Source organism: Rhinopithecus roxellana, chromosome 21 (assembly GCF_007565055.1).
Source record: "Rhinopithecus roxellana isolate Shanxi Qingling chromosome 21, ASM756505v1, whole genome shotgun sequence".
In the NCBI taxonomy this organism is placed as follows: Eukaryota; Metazoa; Chordata; class Mammalia; order Primates; family Cercopithecidae; genus Rhinopithecus; species Rhinopithecus roxellana.
The window spans coordinates 1,399,604-1,421,838 of record NC_044569.1 but is presented as its reverse complement, the minus strand read 5'-3'; the positions used below and the strand labels follow the sequence as shown (position 1 = coordinate 1,421,838).

Here is a 22,235-nt window from a genome sequence, read left to right as displayed (position 1 = left end):
CTTCTTTCTTCTTCTTCTTTCTTCTCCTTTTTTTTTTTTTTTTTTGTAGAGATGAGATCTCACCGTGTTGCCCAGGCTGGTCTCGAACTGCTGGCTCACGCAATTCTCCTGCCTCTGCCTCCCAAAGTGCTGCATAAGCCATTGCACCCAGCCTTATTCTCAATTTCTTAAACACATATAACATTTCTGAGTAGCAAGCAGGCTTCTAATCAGTTAGTCATCACAATATCCCAAAGCAGGAGGGTCTATTATTATTCCCATTTTATGAATGAAGAAACTGAGACCTAGGAGAAGTTAGGTAACTTGCCCAAAGTGACACAGCTGGCAAGTGGTGATGCCAGATTCAAACCCAGGCATTTAGGCTCCTGAGTCCAGACTTGACTCATCCACTGCATTGCGTCTTACACATCGTACACACAGGAGAGCTGCAGCCCAGGAATGTTAGATGCGAACTCAACAACTACCAAGAACAAAGTTGCTTTGCTTTGTACAGTTGTAAGACTGCTTGTTAAAAGTGGCACAGGGCTGTTCCCAGATGATTCTCGCTCCTGTTGCCTCCTCCACAGCCCTTTACAGAGTTTGAGTATCCAGTTGGTTCTTAAGGAGCGGACGAACTAAATGAGCCAAAATGTTCACTGAAGGTCAATGTTGAAAGAGGCGCCCTTCAGTGTTTCCTTTCGTTTGTTTCTTCTGGAAGTAAACAGACATTTGGAACATAAAAAGCAGCTGGGAATGTGGACCAAGGACAGCCAGGGTGCAAAGAAAAATAGCATTACTGAAGTTGTTTGGGGTGGAAAGTATTTTGGGGGTGGGTTGTTTTTGTTTTTGTTTTGGGGGAAAATTGCAAAACAGTTTAATTTATAGTCAGATTGGACAACTTCTTCATTGTTCCCTCACAACGTTCCAAATTTCCTAGTTAATTTCTGGTCACTTCTAAGGTTTGAGGTATTTAATCTGTATGAAAAAGGACTTTTAAATACATATTTTTAATGATAATAATTAGTTTGTTTTCACACCTTAAGAAAATGGCTGTGCTTGCTTCGGCAGCACATATACTAAAATTGGAACGATACAGAGAAGATTAGCATGGCCCCTGCGCAAGGATGACACGCAAATTCGTGAAGCGTTCCATATTTTAAAAAAAAAAAAAAAAAAAAAAAAAGAAAATGGCTTCACAGTGTCAACCAGCAATACGAAAAGTTGCTTGGCTGAGCAACTTCATAATTATCAGAATACCCCTGAAATGCTGAAGCAGTTCTGTTCTGTTCTGCTCTTTTTTTTTTTTTTTTTTTTTTTTTTTTTTTGAGACGTAGTCTAGCTCTGTCGCCAGGCTGGAGTGCAGTGGCACGATCTTGGCTCACTGCAACCTCCGCCTCCCGGGTTCAAGCCATTCTCCTGCCTCAGCCTCCCGAGTAGCTGGGATCACAGGCGCCCGCCACCACGCCCGGCTAATTTTTGTATTTTGAGTAGAGACAGGGTTTCTCCATGTTGGCCAGGATGGTCTCGATCTCCTCACCTTGTGATCCATCCACCTTGGCCTCCCAAAGTGCTGGGATTATAGGCATGAGCCACCGCACCTGGCCTGAAGCAGTTCTTGAGTACAACATATTCTAACTCAAATGGAAGAGACACTGAGCAGTGAGAGAATGGCTGGTTTTCTTTATAACTAAGCCACAGGCTTGGGAGTATGTCAGGGATAATAATTCTTACCTGCTCTCAACTTTATTCCCAGGATGCTGGAAATGACTAAGACATCAGACAGTAAAATATAATACCCAGGAAGTTAAACAGTGACTTGTGTGTTTAGAGTCTTAGGAAAAATGGCAGGAGTCTCTATGGGAGAATTTACTACAGCAAACCTCGCCTTTTTCCTGGCTTTTCATGAGAAAGGCGTGGAATAAGGAGAGATGCAGAAGGGTTTTCACTTTAAGTTGATGCCTGAATGCTTTTAGCCTTGGCAACCAATGGATAATTGACTAAGGGAGTGGGATGGAAGAAGCTCAGATAGCGGTATACTCACCATTTACCAATGGTGTGCATTAATTACACTAATAATGCATTAGTAGTTTAATAACTATGAAGAGGTATGGTACATTTTGTTACATTTATATTACCACAATTTTTAAAATGGAAAAAATGTGAGGAGGAATAATATTTCATGTGACAGAATAGAATAGACAGGCTTTGAACATCATGTTCACGACTATGGTTGCAGTAGATTGTTTGAAAACTTGACTGAGATAATCTCTCCCATTCCTGTTCATATGCCCCTTTTTAAAATGACCTTACCCCTCCTCCCATTGAGAGGTAAGTCTATTTCCCTGTCTCTACCTGTGGACCACACTTGTGTCTAACTTTAACCAATAGAATGTAGCAAAAATTATATTGTATGACTTCTGAGCCTAGGCCTCAAGACACTGTACAGGTTCTACTCCTGCCCTTTTACAATGCTGCTGTTCTAAAGAAGTCCAGGCTAGCCTCTTTGAGAACAAGAGACTATACGAAGAGAGAGGCCTAGCTGATAGCCAACACCAGTCCCAGGCATGTGAGTGAGGCCATCAGCTTAGCTGGTCCCAGCCTACCTGACACCTGACTACAGTCACATGAGTGACCCTAGGTGACAGCAAAAGGAGAACTGCCCAGCTGAGGCCATCCCCATCCCCAATTGCTGACCCACTGAACTATGAGCAAATCAATGGTATTTATTTATTTACTTACTTATTTTTACAACTGGAGTCTCACCATGCTGCCCAGGCTGGTCCCTAACTCCTGGGCTCAAGGGATCTTCCTATCTCAGTCTCGCAAGTAGCTGGGACTATAGGTGCGGGCCACCACCCCCAGCTAAATCATTATCATTTAAGGCCACTGCATTTGGGGAAGGTTTGTTACACAGCAGTAAACAACTGATATAGAAATTGGTACTAGAAGGTACCATAAATAACCTAAAACAAGTGGCATTGGCTTTAGGACCAGGTGGAGGGCATAAGCTGAAAAAATGATAAGGAAATTTGTTTTTGTTTTTTTTTTTTTTTGAATCAGAGTCTCGCCCTGTTGCCCAGGCTGGAGTGCAGTGGTGCAATCTTGGCTCACTGCAGCCTCCACCTCCCGGGTTCAAGCAATTCTCCTGCCTCAGGCTCCCTAGTAGCTGGGATGACAGGCATGCACCACCACACCCAGCTAATTATTGTATTTTTAGTAGAGATGCAGTTTCACTATGTTGGCCAGAGTGGTCTCGAACTCCTCACCTCAGGTGATCTGCCAGCTTCGGCCTCCCAAAGTGCTGGGATTATAGGCATGAGCCACTGTGCCCAGCCAATGATAAGGACGTTGTTAGTGGATGCTGGAAATGCTGTGAGGAAGCTGCAATAGGAGACTGGGGGAAAAGGCAATCTGGTTTTTTCAGATTTTGTTTTGTTTTCTGTTTGTTTTTTGAGACGCAGTTTCCTTCTTGTTGCCTAGGCTGGAGTGCAATGGTGCAATCTCGGCTCACTGCAACCTCTGGCTCCTGGGTTCAAGCGGTTCTCCTGCCTCAGCCTCCCGAGTAGCCGAGATTACAGGCACCTGACACCACGCCCAGCTAATTTTTGTATTTTTAGTAGAGACGGGGTTTCACCATGTTGGCCAGGCTGGTCTAGAACTCCTGACCTCAGGTAATCAGTCCGCCTCGGCCTCCCAATGTGCTGGGATTACAGGTGTGAGCCACCGAGCCCAGCTGCAATCTGTTTTATGTAATGACAGAACAACTGGCAAAATGTCATCTGCAGTAGTTTGGAAGACAGAAAATGTACCTAATGAACTATGGATCTGAGTAAGAAAATTTCTGTTTGGAGAGAGAAAGATAAGCTAAAGAAGGGACTATTCAGTTTGCAAGCAGAATTTGGAGAAACTCTAGAAGGTCTGGTATGTGCTTGATTGAAAAATAAAACCATTTTTCGTCTCCAAGTCTCTTGAGTTAGCAAAATATTATTAGAGAAAGAAATGACTTCAGAAAAAGATAAAATCAAAGGTGTGGCTTTAAAACCCTCTGATCATACCTCAGAAAGCCTAGTAGGTCCTCTGATTGGATAAGAGCTCCACAAATCTTAAAGGCATTTTCCTGTAGCTGCTTGACTCATTGCTCAAACTAAAATGAGGTCTACCTACTAGAGGTGACTATAATTTGATTTACTAGAAATCCATACGGTTTTAAGGGAGATATATTATATGAGACTAAAAGCGACAGAGTTCGTTCAAAATGAAAAAGCATTTCTGGGTCCCCAATTTTTTATGGGCAGGAAGCAGGTTGAGAAAGCTATTTAGATGAAAACGTGGGCTGTTCCTAGAGAAAAGTATAGGACGTCTTAGACAGTGGAGCGAAGGGCCCAGAAGGCAGAAGCAAGAGTCAAGGAGAGCAATGGACTAGGAAACCACTTCCAGTTAGCAAATCTGAGCCCTAATCAAGGAAAATTCCCTTCCCTTAGAGCAGAGATCTAAAAACATGCACCAGCCGGGCGCAGTGGCTCACGCCTGTAATCCCAGCACTTCGAGAGGCCGAGGCAGGTAGATCACCCGAGCTCAGGAGTTTGGGACCAGTCTGGCCAACATGGTAAAACCCCATCTCTACTAATAATACAAAAAAATTAACTGGGCATCGTGGCACATGCCTGTAATCCCAGCTACTCAGGAGGCTGAGGCTGGAGACAAGGTGAAACTTCGTCTTAAAAAAAAAAAAAATGCACCCAGCTGGATTTCAGAATTGTCATGGACCAGTGACTGCTGTGAGTCTCTGAATGGGAATGTCCACAGTGGTTTCTGGTCCTTCTAGTGCCACAGTATGTTTAGGGGCAGAATGGTGCAGATTCTTTTCTTTTCTTTCTTTCTTTTTTATTTATTTATTTATTTATTTATTTATTTATTTATTGAGACAGAGTGTTGCTCCATCACCCAGGCTGGAGTGCAGTGGTGTGATGTGGGCTCACTGCAACCTCCACCTCCCAGGTTCAAACGATTCTCCTGCCTCAGCCTCCTCAGTGGCTGGGATTACAGGTGCCCGCCCACCACAACCAGCCAATTATTTATGTTTTTAGTAGAGACGGGTTTCACCATGTTGGCCAGGCTGGTCTTGAACTCCTGACCTCAAGCAATCTGCCTGGCTCGGCCTCCCAAAGTACTGGAATTACAAGTGTGAGCCACCGCACCCAGCTAGAACGGTGCAGATTCCTGTGAACTAAAAATGCAAGTTCTCTTCACCATTCTGGCTCTAAACCTACTATGGTACTTTTCACGATTTACCAGAGAAGCCTCATCCAGATCTGGATCTAATATTAATGACCACATCCTGGACTTCAAGCCTGATGCCCTAATGGGATAAGCTTTTGGGGAATAAGTATTGCTCATGAAAGAAGGGTGTGATTTATTATGGCCAGAGGTGGACTTTTGTTGATTATTTGCAAAGATGGGTATAATCCTTTCCCCCATTCCTACATGCATGTCCATTTGCAGTATGACTTTGCTGTGTTTCCCATCAAGAGGTAGACTCTATTTGCCTACGCTTTGAGGCTGAGGGGTCCTGCAGTGGATTCTGGCTAAGGTGACACTGTGCAATACACGAGTCTAGGCTTCAAGAGGCCAGACCTTCTGTGTGTGTCTTCTTGGAATGCCACCACCTTGTGAAAAGCCCAGACTGGCTGGCCTCCTGGAGGATAAGAGACCAGATACAGAGAGAGAGAGACGGCCCCGACAGATAGCACCAAATGCCAGACATGTGAGTGAGGCCACCGAGAGCCGCTGTCCCAGCCGGCCCACCAACTGACCCAGGCAAGACAGGCAGAACTGTTCAGCTGAGCCCAGCGCAAATTGCTGACCCACAGAGGTACGGGTAAATAAAAATGGTTGTTGTAGCTGAATGTTGTAGCCAGCTCACACCTATATTCCCAGCTCTTTGGGCAGCCAAGGCAGGAGGATGGATTGAGCTCAGGAGGTTGAGGCTGCAGTGAGACCTCTAATTGCATCACAGCACTCCAGCCTGGGAGACAGAGTAAGATGCTGTCTCGGCCCGGCGTGGTGGCTCACGCCTGTAATCCCAGCATTTTGGGAGGCTGAGGTGGGTGGATCATGAAGTCAGGAGTTCAAGACCAGCCTGGCCAAGATGGTGAAACCCTGTCTCTACTAAAAATACGAAAATTAGTCCGGCACGGTGGCAGGCACCTAGAATCCCAGCTACTCAGGAGGTTGAGGCAGGAGAATTGCTTGAACCGGGGGAGCGGAGGTTGCAATGAGCCAAGATTATGCCACTGCACTCCAGCCTGAGCAACAGAGTAAGTCTCCGTCTGGAAAAAAAAAAAAAAAAGATGCTGTCTCAAAAAAAAAGTTGTTGTTTGAAGTCATCACATTTTATGGTTAATTTGTTACACCGTAGTAGATTAGTAGATAACTGATATTAGAGGGAAATGTTTATTACAACAGTAAAAGATTTTTTTCTCACCTTCCTTTAAAATAGTTTCTGGCTCACTATGAAGTAGGTGAAGTTAGGAGGAGCTGGGCCTGGTGGCAGGGCACTTGCTGTGCGCTGGTGTAGGGTTTGAGTTTCCTGCCTCTCCCGGCGGGAGGGAGGACTATGTGCACATGTAGCTGTCCATTAAGTCTTTTTGAGGCTTGGGACTTCCTCAATAGTGGGCAAGGGTAAGAGTAAGAACTTGAGTACTTATTAGCGTCAGACCTCATGCCAACTATTTGACTTGGATCATCTAGTTTAACAACGGGTCCTATTGTACCTATTTTCAGTCAAGGTAACTGAGCCTTCGGGAGGTTATTTTTGCTGGAATTCAAACCTAGTCTCATTCCAGAGGCCTTAACCACTGTGCTAGAGCCCCTGTTTTACTGGGAACAGCAATACATGTATGGGGGCAAATAGGGAACTGGGGTGGGCTTCAGAGGTGCCGAAGGTTGAATATGGGAAAAACGTTCAGACAATTCTTAGATTAGGTCTCCTCTTTTCTCCAGACTCTCGTACCGCCAGCCTGGGGGTTATTTCATTAGTTTCCTGCAGCTATGGCATCTTTGCAAATTGCTTCTAAAGGCTCACTTCTAGTTTAGAAACTCTGGGAATCTCTGTTATAACCACCAGGTAAAGAGAACGCAAGTCAGCCTGAATTGTGGAAGGGAAGACAAATGCTTGCTTATTTCTCCAGCACAACCTCCTCACCAGCTGCTTGTCAGGCATTTGGTTGTTTTGCTCTTTGCCAGCTTACCAACAAATAGAAAGCCTCTTTCTTTGATTAGCAGCTATTAAAATCACAATTTGAATACAGAATTGTGAACAAAAGCAGAGCCCTGGGTACATGTACTATGGCAAACTCTACAAGCCTCTTGTGCTGGCAGGCTACCTACATTGTTTTAAAGAAACATAAATTAAACACAAATTAAAGAAACAGAAAGCTGATGTGTCTGGCCATGCTCTGGGTCAAGTTCAAGTTCTCTGACTTATAGCCCCTGGGGAGAGTAGGAAGAGAAAAACAAATAAGAGGGGAAAGTTTAATAATAGGATTAAAATAAATAGGAAAAAAGTAAAATTAGGAAATAGAGAAAAAGGAGATGATATTAGAAAAATAAGGAAGATGAGAGCAGAAGGGATTCATTTAAAGAAAAAAGTAAAATAAATGAGAGACAACATGGAATGTTAGAAGGTGAGAGAAGGAGGCAGAAAGATAAGGTTTTATTTTATTTATTTTATTGTTATTATTATTTTGAGACGGAGTCTTGCTCTGTTGCCCAGGTTGAAGTACAGTGGTGCAATCTCAGCTCACTGCAACTTCCGCCTCCAGGGTTCAAGTGATTCTCCTGTCTCGGACTCCCTACCAGGGATTACAGGCACCTGCCACCACGCCCGGCTAATTTTTGTATTTTTAGTAGAGACAGGGCTTTGCTGTGCTGGCCAAGCTGGCCTCAAACTCCTCACGTCAGGTGATTCGCCCACGTTGGCCTCCCAAAGTCTGGGATTACAGGCATGAGCCACTGTGCCTGGCCAGATTAGGTTTTAGAAATGAGACAATGAAAATACATATTTGCTTTGTTTTGTTCTGTTTTGTTTTAGAGATGGGGATCTCACTATGTTCCCTAGGCTGGAGTGCAGTGGCTATTCATAGGCTCAATCATATCAAACTGCAGCTCAAACTCCTAAGCTCAAACAATCCTCCTGCCTCAGCCTCCCAGGTAGCTGGAGACAACAGGCAGACACATACCACCAGGCACAGGGATTGATTAGAGCATCTCATATGTTATGAAAATACATATTTTTAAAAACCTTGTTCTCCACATTCCTCCCGCCTACCACAAGGCACAAGACTAAATGGAAATACTGTGGGATCCCTGTGGAATCAGCGTCCCCACCCCGACATTCACACACACGTGCATTCACACACGGAATGATGGTCAGAGGGTCAGGGATGCTAGACTCTGTGCAGGCCTATTTTCTGTTCTATAATTCTCTGGCTCTCCCTTTTCTCTCCAAAAGACCTGTAGCCTCCCAGGTTGCCTTAGCAAAGGGCAGACATGCTGGTCTGTGCTGAGTGCTGGTCTGATGCTGTCATCTCCCAAACATTTTCATAAGATAGCAAGTTAGGGACCAGTGTATTCAAAGGGAGGATTTAATCTATTTACAGATTCATATCAGTGGGTGGCCAACTGAGTTTGGATCTTGATAGAGGACAGGCAAACAGGAAGGCTGGCTTGCTTAATCAAAGGCTTTCAAATATCCATTTGAAAAATACATGGACTTTTGAGGAAAATCCCAAACATGTTTTCAGAGGAGTCTGGTCCTCCATTCTAATTCCACATGACCAATAATTAACACACTGTTTACTTGGGGTTTTAATTCTTTGAGGCTTAGAACCAATGAGAGAAGATTCTACAATAGCTTCAAAGGACCTTCTAACAAATACGTTCTGGTAGTTTAAGGAGCTATTTTTGCCTTTCTCCTTGGGGGAAAAAAAAAAAAGCCAGCATCTTTTCCCAAAATGAATGAAAAAGAAGAGTTACGTACTAAAAGAACTATATTCTAAATTAGAGCGCTAAATACCAGTTCTTTCATCTTCCAACCTTCAACTTTGGCAAAATTTATGTGTATTTATATGTATATGTTTGTGTGTGTGTGTGTGTGTATGTATGTGTGTGTGTGTGTGTGTGTGTGTGTGTGTGTATATATATATATATATATATATACCTATTTCTCCCCTCAAGAAATGGGGTCTCACTATGTTGCCTAGGCTGGGCTTAAACTCTTGGGCTGATGCAATCCTCCCTCCTCAGCCTCCCAAAGTGCTGGGATTACAGGTGTGAGCCACTGGACTATATACTTATAATTGAGGTATAACTTGCAAGATACTGAAGTTACATAACTCTTTACAACTTTCCAATGTCCAGAAATCACAGCTAACAACATATGAAACACCAATGAAAAACGAACAACTGTCTTGGTGTCTTTATTTTCTCTACCACACCGCCATCATCCCCCGACCCCCGTCCATAATCCTGGACTTCATTATAATGGGACAAAGCAAAGGAACTGGGCATTGAATGAGATTCTGTCTTTGTAATGAGAGCAAATAGAGAACACCGCCACCATCTGGGTGCTACCCAGAGTCAGAGCACAGGTGCTTACGTGATGTCTAGGTTCCCATTGGCCTTCAGCAAACACCAGCACATTCATCACCATAGTCAGGTAAGCAAAGGAAGTGGAACCATTATGATCCTCTTTTCCACAGGTGGAAAAACAAAAATCAGAGTGGTAAGGAGCTGTGTCAAAGTCACACACACAGCCAGAAACCCAAACTGGTGGCAGTGATACACATAGCTGTGGATCTGGCACCCCAGGGCACCTGGCACTGAAATGAACAGTTGGGAGCAGCACTAAGCTCTCCTGGTAGGTTATAGCAGGGTCTATGCCTTGGTCCTCATTGCCTGCTCCATTTCCTCAACAATGAGGCAACCTCAGAGTGTCCCTTTAACTCAAAAGTACAGGAAAAGGAGGACACTGGCATTTTCCTGCAAGACTTTTAAACTTTCCCATGCTGTATGGAGCAAATGTTTTGTGTAGTTTTCCGGTGGCCTTGATGAAAGATGTTATGCAATTCAATATAATTGTAGCATGAAGAAATTAAAGGCCATGCCAGGCTTATCAAATGTTTGGACCCAGTTAAAGATCCAGAAACATTAAGCATTCAAGACATAGCCAGCTTATTTCTGTGGAGTCTGTTCCTTCAGGGTCTCTCCTCCTTTGCTGGGCACTCAAGGCCTCTTATAATCTGTCCTTGATCTATCATTCTCACTGTCCCAGCTTGTTTGTACATACCGCTTACTTCAGCCAGCCTGCTGGCATGTGCTTCTTGCCAAGGCTCCTGTGCAGCCTTCACACTCAAGTTCCATCTCTCTCCCACACTTCTTGCTTACCCAAATCCAATCCCTTCATAATCCAGTGGACACACTGCTTCTTGGAAAAGACTTCCTTCACCACCCCAGTCCTCTGAGCTCCAAACTTGTCCCAGTCCAAGTCAGCCTACCATTGGTTTGTAAATCATTCAGGAAGGCTTTTTTTTTTTTTTTTTTGGTGAGACAGAGTCTCACTCCATCACCCAGGCTGGAGTACAGTGGTGCAGTCTCAGCGACTGCAACCTCCACCTCCTGGGTTTAAGCGATTCTCTGCCCCAGCCACCCAAGAAGCTGAGATTACAGGCGTGTGGCACTATGCCCAGCTAATCTTTTGTATTTTTAGTAGACGCAGCATTTTTTCATGTTGGCCAGGCTGGTCTCGAACTCCTGGCCTCAAGTGATCCACCCACCTCAGCCTCCCAAAGTGCTAGGATTACAGGTATGAGCCACCGCACATGGCCCCGGAAGCATTTTTTGCCAGCCTGTACCCTGCATACATCCTTGGCCTCTCAGAACCCCCTTCCTCCTTAATATGAACATTGTGGTCCCTACCTCAATGGAGTTGGTAAAGATGAAGTGAGAAGGCCCACGTTAAGTGCCTAGCAGTGTCTGGAACATTGGCAGGTTCCCCATAAATGCATTTTCCCATCCCCTGTGCCAGGTACAGCACTAGGCACTGGAGGGGGCAGCTGGGGAAAGAGTGACCAGTATGTGCAACGGACACTGCAGAGTGGTAACAGGTGTTCCCACGTGGCTTTGAGCAAGTTTTTGCATTTCTCTCTCACCCACTCTTCCCATCCTGAAAATGCGCTGATGATAGTATCTACATCATAGCCTACATGATAAGCTTAAAAGAGCTAATGCTTATGAAGCATTGAGAATGGTGCCTGGGCCAAAGTAAGTATTCAGGAAGCCTCAGCAATAATGCAGATGTGTGCAGAGGGCATATCATGAGCAAGACAGATGTGGTTTCTGTCTTCAGGCAGCGAGTAGAAGAGATAAGACACAAATACGTTTGCTCTACAATACAACTCATTTGGCATTTGACATATGTTATCTTGAGTTGTTAGCTATCTATTTACATGTATGTCTTGTCCCCCTATCAAGATGGTAAATTTATTGAGGGAGGAGGGCCTGGATCCAATTCTGCTAGGTCCCCTGCACTGACCAGAGTGTCTTGTGTATAGACATCCAATACTATTTATTGCTAATTACCTAAAGGATCGATCTTGCCTGTGCCATAAAAACTTTATTATGAAGATCCTACTCATTGATGGGGTTCTGTGGCTTTCTTGGTGTGATCAGATTAATATGTGAAAAATTAATGTGTAACCACCATCCTGTGGACACCAGCATCCCCAAGTCTCTGCTATACATAAATCTGTCATCATTCCGGTTAAGATGCTTCGACCCCAGACACCATCGACCCACAGCTAAAGCTATCTCTGAGTCCCCTGAATTGCATTTTTCCATGAAATAATAATAATGACACTTTATCTCATTTAACCCCGACAATATTCTATAAGGCAAGTACTACTACCATGCCCATTATATAAACGGGAAAACCAAGGCATGGAGAGTGGAGACTATTTGCCCGAAGCCACAGGTGAGTGGTGGAGCTGAGATTTGAACCCAGGGAGCCTGACACGAGGTGGAAGCATGTAACTGCTATGCCAGTCTGCCTGATTTGGTGACAAAAAGAAAGCCTGGTCTCAGAGCTCTAACAAGAAGGCAAAGATATAAAAGAACCAGTAACATGGCACAGTGTCCCTGCAAGCCCCCAGGGGAAGATCTTTATGGCAAAGACTTCTTTCTCCACAGCCATGGTGAGAAAGACAACCCTGGCCCACAGGGGGACATTTTTTCATGGGATTTGTGGCAACTGTGCTGTTCATGCTGGCGTGGGGAACACTGGCTCCGTCTCTCATCAAAGGCTCCCATCCGGGACCCTCACTCATGGCTCCCCACCCAGGGGTCGCACCTAGGGGTTAAACCTAGGGGTTCCTCCTCTAGAGCAAGGACACGGAGCCATTTTTCTCCTCCTTCCCGTTGTACTATCTCTTGTTGGTGATTTTTTTTTTTTTTTAATTTATGATTTTCGGCCCAGCCGGTTGTTAGCCTGCTGTGTTTGGAAATGGTAGATGATTAAACCTCCTGGCCAGGTGTAAATGCAACCTTTGTCATCTGGAGGCTGGGAGAATTACCTTGTTGAGCTGCAGCCTCCCTGTGGCTCCATACTTTGTGCTTCAAGCAGAACCTCTCCCAGGCTAAGGTCTACAAGGCTTAGGCCTACCATTGGATTACCCTGCTCTGAGTGAGCGCAGCCCAGAAGCCAGAGATCACAGATGTACCCACACGGCCACAAAAGCTCTGAACAGACCCTAAAATTTGGAGGTGGAGAATCAAGCACCTGTCTCTCTCTCTCTCTCCTCTCTCTCTCTCTCTCAAGGGAATTTTTACTAGGTAAATAATAAAAATATGTAATCATTGACTAGGCCTTTAAACCTGAACTGAAGGTACGTTTGCATTTCTGTTGCCAATAGAGATTCCCACTAGTCCCTTACTCTGCCTCAATAGCCACCTCTCAGAGTCTCCTTGTCCACTTGGCTACTGGGATGTCATTTCCATGTTCAGCCCCAGGGAGCTATAGTCACACAGAGAGCTGAGAACCAGCCCCAAGGCTGCAGCTCGAAGAGGTCACTTAGAGAAATGGATTTACAAATCCCTTCCCTTAAGGAAGCCCTACAGTTGGCCACAAACCCTGACCACAGGCCTGTGAGAGGGAGAGGCCAAGCCAGGACTGACTCCCTGTGCTGTGAAATTGTGAACCCAGAGGACAAGAAGTTCTGGATCTGCATGGAAGGCATCAGCAGCCCAGTGTCCTGAAGCATCAGCCAAAAGCCTTGTGTTGACTTTGTAAGGCTGAGTTCTCACCAATAGACTTATGCTTCAGGAAGCTATTTCTGAGCAAACAGCATGCAGCAAGTGAGCTCTCTGTGCCTGTTCCCAACGCACTGAGCTTGGCCCCTGCTCAAGGTGAGCTGAAGGCAGTGAAACCTGTTCTCGGGTTGCTTTCATTGGTCAAAGTCCTTTTCTAGGTGCTGGGTGGCTCTTGTTGAATTTTGGTGCCATTTGGGAAGATATGTAAAAGTCTACTTGAGCCTTCTCTGTGGGCAGTAAATAAATGTTTGTCAAAGACCAAATGACTAACTCAAAAAGTCAATTAGCGTGTGTGTAGTGAGCGTCCCTTGAGCCCAGCCCTAAATAACACGCGGTGAGAGACTCACATACACCCCAGCAGCAGCAGCAAATTGGGAGGTGGGGGGACAAAACCAACATCCCTGGGATCGTTCAAAAACAACCCTATGCTAAACGACTAAATTTGCCTTAACTTTGACCCATTTTGCTCTTTGCAATGTATGTGACAGATGACATGGCTCTGCGAAGTTTTCAAAGCTTTTTGGCTGAAAGCAATGCCATTTTAACCAGCAAGAGGATAGAGACGCGCCCAGCAACGGCAGGCTCATTCAACATGCAAGCAAAGAAGGAGACTTCAGCCTGGGTTGGAGTCCTTTCATGGATGGCAGGATGCAGATTAAGTGGCAGAGTAAGTGGGGAGGAGAAAGGTTTATCTCAACCAGTGCAGGAATGCAGGCTCAGGAAGAGACTGGGGACTGGAGACAGCTCCAAAAACTGCATTGAGGGTTTCCTTTCAGGTGCAGTGAGAAATAAGTATGCTGAGTCAGAAGGAAGAACTCCCTGCAGGGCCTCGAGGTTCCTCACGTTTCTCTAACTTAGGACAGGCATCCCTGAAGAGGTGCATTTGGGAGACTGGACCACACAGGACCATCTGCAGAACCCATCGCAGAGGAACGGGATCAGCCCGGGGGGTGGAACTTGATGGAGAGCAGAAAGGAAGAGTCCATCTTAGAGATATTTTGAAGAAGCAAAAGATAGAATCCATGACCGGCGGGATGCTGGAGCCAGTGGCAAGAGAACAGGGGAAGCTGCCCTGACGATCCTGAAAGATATGAGGCAGGATAAACAGAACCAGAATAGATGGGAAGGGGCAACCACAAGCAGAAGCAGCGCCTCATCAGAGGCTGCTCAACTCAGAGCTGGGTGTCCTCTGAGCAGCCAGAATTCCCATGCCCTCCTTTCTCTTTTATTTTTTAAATCTTTCTTTTTTATTTATTTATTTTTATTTTTGGGGGGGTTGGGGGGGCAGTTTCCAGTAAAAAGCAGAAAGCCTGCTAGACAAATTCGAAAGCTGTAACACTCAAGTCCTCCTGATCTGAGGCCTCAGCATCTTCTTGTCTCCTCGTTCTCAATGTGGCTTCATTTTGCCCCAGATTCTTCCCCAACCCAGTCTTTCCTCCTCTTCAAATGACTGCTGACTCATCTTTGAGGAAGAGATGCTACTGCAGAATAAAAGATAGAGCCAATGAGACTTTTTTCTTAATATGGAGACCATAGTCCTGGACACCATCAGGAGGCTCATCTTGGAGAGTTTTGATTATCCTTCTCCAAAAGACCACCCTCAGAGCACACCAGGTTTTTATACACGGGTAATCCAGATAGAAAGATAGACAAGGGCTGTGTTCTAAAGAAGGAAAGAGGGAAAAAGAAATAACTTTGTTCAGGAAGGAATGTAGGAGTTGATGGCAAGCCAGGAGAGATAACACTTTAGGCCTGGCACAGACCTCAGAAAGGGTTTCTGTTTGTTGACCAGACACGGTGGTTCACGCCTGTAATCCCAGCACTTTGGGAGGCTAAGGCGGGAGGATCACTTGAGTTTAGGAGTTCAAGTGTAGCCTGGCCAACATGGTGAAACCCCGTCTCTACTAAAAATACAAAAAATTAGCCAAGCGTGGTGGCATGTGCCTGTAATCCCAATTACTCAGGAGGCTGAGGCAGGAGAAATACTTGAACCCACGAGGCAGAGGTTGCAGTGAGCTGAGATTGTACCACTGCCCTGCAGCCTGGGCAACAGAGTGAGACTCCATCTTAAAAAAAAATTAAAAAGAGCTGGGCACGGTGGCTCCTGCCTGTAATCCAGCACTTTGGGAGGCTGAGGCGGGCAGATCACGAGGTCAAGAGATCGAGACCATCCTGGCTAACACAGTGAAACCCTGTCTCTATTAAAAATACAAAAAAATTAGCTGGGTGTGGTGGCGGGCACCTGCAGTCCCAGCTACTTGGGAGGCTGAGGCAGGAGAATGGCGTGAACCCGGGAGGCAGAGCTTGCAGTAAGCCTAGATCGCACCACTGCACTCCAGCCTGGGCAATAGAGCGAGACTCTGTCTCAAAATAAATAAATAAATAAATACATAGAAAGAAAAGGAAGGGTTTCTGTCTGCAAAGTCCTTGCACTGGATGGGGAGGGAGGTTAGGAAAAACGGATGCCAGCCCGGTAGTGGCTGATCAAATGAAGGAGCAGAGTGAGCGAGTGAGTGAGTGACTTTAACACTAACATTTATGTAGCGATTCAGGAATACTCTGTGCCAAGCACTGTGCTAGGGTGGGGGGCACCTTTCAAGAAAAAGTGAACACAGCCCCTATGCAGTGGGGACCACAGTACATACAAACACAAATAATCAGCATGTGAACTGTCTCAACAAGGTACAGTAACAAGGGACTGAGTCTTCCCGGAGGAGGTGAGAAAACTCCATGGATGAGGAGGCAGTTGATCCGGATCAAGGAGGGTAAAAACACAGATATGCACACACACACACACAGTAAAGAGGAATGCAGAACCCAGAACCCACCAAGTCAAGGGCCAATGGAAGAACACCGTTGACCCGTACCAAAGCAAGGACATATGATGGTGTCCAGGGAGCTCTCACGAACTCAGGAAAGTTCTGAGGGGCTGGCACACAGGGTGTGAGGGGAGAAACCCGGGAGGAGACTGGCCTTCCCATGATGCCGTTAACTGACAAGGGGCCCATGGGTGGTTCAAGAAGATGGTGGCAAAACCATGAATTCCGTTTTGGACAGGCTTTCCTCTCACTGCCGGTCTCTTTATCCTCCTTGCATAGCAGCCTAAACGACCCCCCAAAGCCTTGTCACTTGATCTATCTCATGTTCCAAGAGCAAAATGAACAACTGAGCATGAAACAGGATTACTTTCATGTAAGCGTTTCAGATGCCAGCATTTCTCTTTTGGTTTTGTTTTGTTGAGATGGAGTCTTGCGTTGTCGCCCAGGCCGGAGTGCAGTGGTGCGATCTAGGCTCACTGCAACCTCACCCTCCCAGGTTCAAGAGATTCTCGTGCCTTAGCCTCCCAAGTAGCTGGGATTACAGGCATGCGCCACCACACCTGGCTAATTTTCGTATTTTTAGTAGAGACAGGGTTTTCACCATGTTGGCCAGGGTGGTCTCAAACTCATGACCTCAGGTGATTCACCCACCTCATCTCCCAAAGTGCGGGATTACAGGAGTGAGCCACCGTGCTCAGCCAAATGCCGGCATTTTAATTTACAGTCATTCTTCACTTGAAAAACAACTCCCAGGTGGTCAGCATTCAGTATTGTCCTAAAATGTGGTACTCTTGATCTCCAGTTTAAAATTACTAAGAGATTCCAACAAAGGAACTTGACATTTTAATATATGCAAGAATGTTGGCACATGATGGGAGATATTCCCATTTATCTTTATGTTTATGAAATGAATGACTGTACGGACTTCACGCCACAAATGAAATGACTGTACGGCCGCAACAAGCTAAACAGAGTCCCTGCCCTCAAGTGCTTCACAGTTTAGCGAGGAAGGCAGGTGTGTAAACAAATTGTTACAATGAGATTGCCATCATATAGGAGAAAAAGCCGGACATAAAATAAGAGCTCTTTATTGCTAAAGTACAAAGGGCAAAGGGGCATGTGGCCCAAGCCAACACAGGACCTGGTGCCAAGTCGGAGAGTCTGATCTTTATCTAGAAAGTAATGTTGAGCCACTAAAGAGTTTTGAAGCTGAGGAGTGACATTATCAAGACCGCATTCTGGAAAGATCTATTTGGCAGCTGTGCAGATGATAGCTTAGTTAAAGAAGATTTGGGAAACAGTAGACCAGCCAAAAGGACATTTCAAACATCTAGATCTGGGGTGTCCAGTCTTTTGGCTTCCCTGGGTCACAACGGAAGAAGAACTGTCTTTGGTCACACATACAATACACTAACACTAGAGATAGTTGATAAGCTTTAAAAAAAACCGCAAAATAATATCTCTCTCTCTTTTTTTTTTTTTTTTTTTTTTTTTGAGATGGAGTCTCTGTCACCGAGGCTGGAATGCAGTGGTGCAATCTTGGCTCACTGCAACCTCCACCTCCCAGTTCAAGTGATTCTCCTGTCTCAGCCTCCCAAGTAGCTGGGATTACAGGCGCATGCCACCGTGCCTGGCAAATTTATAATGTTTTAAAAAAGTGTGCGAATTTGTGTTGGGCCACATTCAAACCTGTCCTGAGCCGCATGTGGCCCGCAGGCCACAGGTTGGACAAGCTTTATCTAGATCTAGCTTTATCATAGATGTTGACATTCTGAACCAAAGGGGTACCAGGAAGGGACAGAAAGCAAAGGACAAATCTAGGAGCTATTTGAAAGCTAGAATCAACAGAGCTTAGGGACTGATCTGATACTGGAGATGCAGGAGAGGCGCATGTTGAGATGCTTCCCTGGTTCCTGGTTCGGGTAGTGGGGCGGTTGGTGAAATATTACCAAGAGAAGAGATCAAGACGAAAAGCAGGTTGAGGTGGGGAGATGAAGAGCAAAAAGGAGAAGAATGGATTCTAATTTGGATATGATACATTTGAGAAGCTGAGAGTCCCATCAATGGAAGGCCTGGGAGGCAGCTGGATATTCAAGCCTGCAAGAAACAAAATTGGGGCCAGGAGGACTAAATTACTGCATTACCTTCAGCAAGTGTCTCAGTCTCAGAGAAAAACGTAACAGCTGATTTGTGTATGACTCTAGAGTGCACAGAAACGGGGGAGGACCAGGGAATGCCTAGTCCTGAGGTTTCCATCGTGTAAGAGAGGGTCTCAGGCCCACCAAAAGCTCCAGCCATATCTTTCACCAGAAAGAGCTGCAAATGCTTGTTCCAAGGCCCCCAAAGTGGGACTGAAGATAACTCACCAAAGCAGTGCTCACTCAGTCCTGACGGTATTGCTGAATCTCAAAGTCAGCTCCTGCTCAGGCACCATCTTTAAAGAGCCAAACCATGAGACCCGGGCTTGGGGGGAGGCATTCCTCTCAGCAGCCCGCAGTGGGCACCATTTAGAGGAGGAATGGGGATGGGCTCTCAAGACAACTTCTGTGGAGCCAGAGCCTCTCAGCAGCCCCCACGCCTCATCCCCTCCTGGCTAACACAGTGAAACCCCGTCTCTACTAAAAATACAAAAAACTACCCGGGCGTGGTGGCGGGCGCCTGTAGTCCCGGCTACTCGGGAGGCCGAGGCAGAAGAATGTCGTGAACCCGGGAGGCGGAGCTTGCAGTGAGCTGAGATTGCGCCACTGCACTCCAGCCTGGGTGATAGAGCGAGACTCCGTCTCAAAAAAAAAAAAAAAAAAAAAAAAAAAAAAAAAAAAACAAGTATTGGAAGTTTTACGGTGCCTTTATGTTTCAAGTAACAGTATTAGAATAATTGAATATTCATATGCCAAGAAATAAAATAAAGTTAACTTTGACTTATACCTTACGTCATATAAAACAATTAACTTGGAAAGAATCATAAACCTAAATGTAAGTCTTACAACTACAAAACTTCAAAAATAAAACACTGGGGAAAATCTCTGTGATCTTGGGATAGGCAAAAAATTCTAAGGTAGAACACAAAAGGCACAAACCTTTTTTTTTTAGACAGGGTCTCACTCTGTCATCCAGGCTCTAGAGTGCAATGATGCAATCAGAACTCACTGCAGCCTCAGTCTCCCAGGCTCACACAATTCTCTCACCTCCCCCTCCCAAGTAGCTAGTACTACAGACATGAGCCACCATATCTGACTAATTTTTTTTTTTTAAATGTGGGGCCTCATTATGTTGCCTAGGTTGGTCTCAAACTCCTGGGCTTAAGCAATTCTCCTGCCTCAGCTTTCCAAAGTGCTGGAATTACAGACATGTGCCACCATGCCCAGCCATATTTTTTAAAGTTCATAAATTGAACTTTATCAAAATTGAAAACATTTGCTGTCTCAAAGATGCACTTAAGAAAATAAAAAGTCATAGACTGGAATAAAGTATTTGTAAAAGTTTACCTGATAAAGGATAATATCCAAAATCTATAAAGAATTCTCACACTTAGAAATTAGAACGTAAAATATGAACAAAAAGAAAATAAATCTGGCCAGTGAGGTGGCTCACACCTGTAATCCCAGCACTTTGGGAGGCTGAGGTGGGTGGATCACTTGAGGTCAGCAGTTCAAGACCAGCCTGGCCAACGTGGCGAAACCCTGTCTCTACTAAAAATATAAAAATTAGCCTGACTTGGTGGCAGGTGCCTGTAATCCCAGCTACTTAGGAGCCTGAGGCAGGAGAATGGCTTGAACCCGGGAAGCGGAGGTTGCAGTGAGCCGAGATTGCACCACTGCACTCCAGCCTGGGGGACAGAGCAAGATACCATCTCAAAAAAAAAAAAAAAAGAATTCTCACACTTAATAGTAAGGAAACAAACAACTCAATTAAAAATTGTGGCCGGGCGCGGTGGCTCACGCCTGTAATCCCAACACTTTGGGAGGCCGAGGCGGGTGGATCACGAGGTCAGGAGATCGAGACCATCCTGGTTAACACGGTGAAACCCCGTCTCTACTAAAAATGCAAAAAATTAGCCGGGCGTGGCGGCGGGTGCCTGTAGTCCCAGCTACTTGGGAGGCTGAGGAAGGAGAATGGCGTGAACCCTGGAGGCGGAGCTTGCAGTGAGCCGAGATTGCGCCACTGCACTCCAGCCTGGGCGACAGAGCGAGACTCCGTCTCAAAAAAAAAAAAAAAAAAAGGTAAATATTTGAATAGACATTTCACCAAGGAAAATATATGGATGTCAAGTGAGCACATTAAAAGAAGTTCAGCATCAGTAGTCAGTAGTCACCACACACTTATATGGGTGACTAAACCAAAGAAAGAAAAGAAAATCAACCCTGTCAATATTGAATGCCGGTGAGAATGCAAAGCCCTGGAATTCTCATGCATCGATGGTGGGAATGCAAAATGGCCTAGCCACTTTCAAAAATCGTTCGTTATTTTCTTCTTTTTTTTTTTTTTCTTTTAATCATTTTTTTGGAGACTGATGCTCCTTTCTCTTTCCCATTGAGCACCCTTCTAGCTTCAGCAGGGCAGAGCTCTTCTCCAGATGTGTGTAACTTATGTCTGAATATCGGGGAGTGGCTGAAGGATACAAAATTTCTTCCAAACATCATGCCTCTGGATTCTAGGAGCAAGCAGAAAGCCAGTAACCTCACTCTGTTTGTTATAGGTGGAGGATCTTCCTATGGTTCCCCTCATTTCCTGATATGTGTTTTGGAATGGATTAAATATTCTCCCGTTTTTATTTATTTATTTATTTATTTATTTATTTATTTATTTATTTATTTATTTTGAGACAGAGTTTGGCTCTGTCGCCCAGGCAGAAGTGCAGTGGCATGATGTTAGCTTGTATATCTCGGCTCAGTGCAACCTCCACCTCCCAGTTTCAAGTGATTCTCCTGCCTCAGCCTCCCAAGTAGCTGGAATTACAGGCGTGTGCCACCATACCCAGCTAATTTTTATATTTTTAATAGAGACAGGGTTTCACCATGTTGGCCGGGCTGGTCTTTAACTCTTGACCTCAGGTGATCAACCCACCTCGGCCTCCCAAAGTGCTGGGATTACAGGTGTCAGCCAGCGCACCCGGCCACATTTTTTTTTTTTTGAAACGGAGTCTCACTGTGTCACTCAAACTGGAGTGCAGCTGCGTGATCTTGGCTCACTGCAACCTCCACCTCCCAGGTTGGAATGATCGTCCTGCCTCAGCCTCCCAAGTAGCTGAGACTACAGGCATGAACCACCACCCCTGGCTAATTTTTGTATTTTTAGTAGAGACAGGGTTTCACCATGTTGGCCAGGCTGGTCTCGAACTCATGACCTTATGTGATCTGCCCACCTCAGCCTCCCAAAGTGCTGGGATTACAGGTGTGAGTCACCACACCCAGCCTTCTGTTGTTGTTGTTGTTGAATTGAGAGGACCAGTGTGAAGACACTGGAGAAAATGGTTCTTCAACAAAAACTGATTAACTTTATGTAAAGTAAATGATATCTCAATAAACCTGTTTTAAGAAAAATAACACACGAAAAGAAAATCACTTGTATGGGATTTCTCTTTTCACTTCTAAGATAATGTGTTTACATGCATTCTTCACCAAACTGGCTCCATCATTTGGATCAGTCAGCTTTATGCTCTTCTTTGCATGACAGGATGGACAAAGTGAGAATGGAAGTCTAAGAGATGAACTCTACACAACCCTAATTAGAGTTCATTCTTCTTAGGTGTGTCCTCACCTCAGTCAATCATTTTATCTCACACACACACATACACACTCAACACACACGCCACAGAGGCTTTGCATCCAACAGCCCCTAGTGCACTGTTGTTGGAGATATAAATGGGTATAGGCTCTGGTGGATGGGTAATTTGTATGAAAAACACTAAAAGTGCTCAAATATACTTACCCAGAATTTTTTTTTTAATAGTCTTGCTCTGTTGCCCAGGCTGGAGTGCAGTGGTGCAATGTTGGCTCACTGCAGCCTCCACCTCCCAGGTTCAAGCAATTCTCCTGCCTAGGCCTCCCGAGTAGCTGGGACTACAGGCACACG

General features: G+C 45.2%; 2 non-coding genes across 2 annotated transcripts; one reads left to right on the top strand and one right to left on the bottom strand.

Annotated features, from left to right (window-relative positions):
- Positions 1-1,031: 1,031 nt before the first annotated feature.
- LOC115895604 lies at positions 1,032-1,138 on the top strand. Its single transcript, XR_004055784.1, has one exon. It is a non-coding gene; the product is annotated as a U6 spliceosomal RNA (small nuclear RNA).
- Positions 1,139-14,624: 13,486 nt separating this feature from the next.
- LOC115895555 lies at positions 14,625-14,685 on the bottom strand. Its single transcript, XR_004055751.1, has one exon. It is a non-coding gene; the product is annotated as a U7 small nuclear RNA (small nuclear RNA).
- Between the last annotated feature and the right edge of the window lie 7,550 nt (positions 14,686-22,235).